The sequence below is a fragment of the Chrysochloris asiatica genome, unplaced genomic scaffold (assembly GCF_000296735.1).
Source record: "Chrysochloris asiatica unplaced genomic scaffold, ChrAsi1.0 scaffold00087, whole genome shotgun sequence".
NCBI classification, from domain to species: Eukaryota; Metazoa; Chordata; class Mammalia; order Afrosoricida; family Chrysochloridae; genus Chrysochloris; species Chrysochloris asiatica.
In genome coordinates, this window is record NW_006408605.1 from 2612952 (window position 1) to 2615221 (window position 2270).

The window sequence follows — 2270 nt, forward strand, 5'->3', positions numbered from 1 at the left end:
TAGATGTGATCAGGAAATGGGCTTCCCTTTTCACTCTTCTTCTTGAGAAGTTTCAAGATGCCACTGTTGGTCATTGTGACGTAACTTAGGATTTAATTTTTGGCCTATTTCCTTTTTTGTCTGCTTGTCCCGCTCCACAATCCCCGTTAAGGCCTTTTTTTCTAGTTATAAACAGTTCAGGGCTGGCTGTGGCCATTTGGTTTTAAGTGGAAACTGTCTCTTTAAATTTTGAGGAGATCTGTGAGCATGCATAGTAGAACCCTCCAAGGGTGGGGCTGGGATGGCCACTAGCTCAGGCACCCCTATAGTCACCAGAAAGGAGGTACGCAGACAGCAAGGGACCAATGAACAGGTAACAAAAGAAAAGAATGCCTACACCTTGATATCCGCAGTTCTATCAGGCATCCTTGGCTGTTCTGATCCTTCCCCTACTTGTCTCACCCAAGATGGCTCCTGGAGCAGCTTAGCATCTTGAATTAGAAAGCAATGGATTTCTTGCTTCTGCTACAAATTCCCCTAGCTGTAAGCCTTCCAACCTTCTAAATATTCTTTTATATGTGGTTCAGAGTTCTGGGACCATCCCCTGAGCCTGCTTGGTCCTGTATTCTGTGTTGTTGCTGATGGAGCTCCTTACAGCACTTCCACCCAGTCCGCCATTTTGTTTGTTCCTCCTCACTAGGGCTTCTTTTAACCTCTTAGTTCATACCTGTCTTAGAACAGTGTACATGCATTGTTGTTGAGTGCCGTTGAGTCGGTAGGCTTTCCAAGGAGTGGCAGGTGAGTTTGAACCACTGACCTTTTGGTTCAAACCAGCCCTGTAGTCCAGTGCATTTATCCTGTAGTGCCACACCAGGACTCTGTATGATACATTGGTAAGTACTCAGTTAAGGCTGCTGTGTAGTTGGCTGCCATTGAGCTGTGTGCCTCTGGTGATTTTATACACAGCACAATGAAAGGCTGCCTGGTTCTGTGCTAGCCTCGCAGTCGCCAGCATAGCCATCACTGTGGCCAAGTTATCTCACCAAGGGGCTCCCATTCATTCCCTCATTGGCCCTCTGCTTCACCAAACACAATGTCCTTCTCTAGCGATTGATACTTCCTAATGACATGTACGAAGCAAGCAACTTTCACAATGCTGTAAACTTTTCATTGCCTACTTTTCAGAAGTAGATTGCCAGGCTTTTCTTCTTACAGTCAATGCTATTGTCAAGTGCCATCAAGTTGGTTCCAACTCATAGCCACCCTATGTGGGGTTTCTGAGGAACAGCTGGTGGGCTTGAAGTGCAGAACGTATCAATGTTAGTGGAGCTGATATTACTGTTTGCTTGTTTGTTTAAATGCCTTAAAGAGTATGTTACTACTGCAGATCATTTAATCTATGCCTTGTAATTTCAGGAAGGTGGGTGTCCTGGTGTGGCACTGTAGGATAAGCACTGCATTGCTAACTGTTAGGTTGATTGCTCAAATCAATGAACTGCTGCTTGGAAACCTGTGAGTTAGAACTGACTCAGTGGCACTTAACATTTCAGAAAGGTACAGAAGCAGTTTCTAATAGGAAGCTTAAAATTGTATGAGGATAACAGGAAAAAACAAATGTAAAAGAAGTGGCATAACTGAGATGGAGGGGAAGACTGGTGGAAGATCAGAGTTATGTTGGAAATACCAAAGAGATAAGCCTCTGGTCTCACCTGTCAAGGTGGAATTTTTGTCCATAGCCTACAAATTTGCAGAGGTAAGAGTATCTGTGGTCACTTTTACATTGAGTGAAAAGTTTCTACTATCTTTACTATGGCCCAGTAGTCAAATCTAATAAACTAGGCACACTGGACAGTAATATCAGTTTGAACCACAAGGTCAGCAGTTCAAATCCACCAGCTGCTCCTCAGAAACCCTACATGGGGTCCCTATGAGTCACAACCAATGCAACAGCACTAGACAACATAATGAATCTTAGAACAAAGCTCAGAATAAAGGTCATTAACTCAGTTCATCTACTCTGGTTAGTCTGAATTATGGTGGTATTAAATTGAAGAACAAAAAAATTTTAGGACGGCCAAAAACAAATCAAGAAAATATAGAATATTTTTAATCCTTCACCTAATAAAAATGTCTCCATTTACTTTGGAAGTGTGTGAAAAGTACTGTATTCCTTATATTTGAGAATCTTAGAAGATAAGTGAATAGGTTTGACTTGATGGATTTCAAATTTTAGGGTCTGAAAAAAAATTCTAGTTCTGTGAACAATCTTGACTGTGATTAAAAAAAAAAAA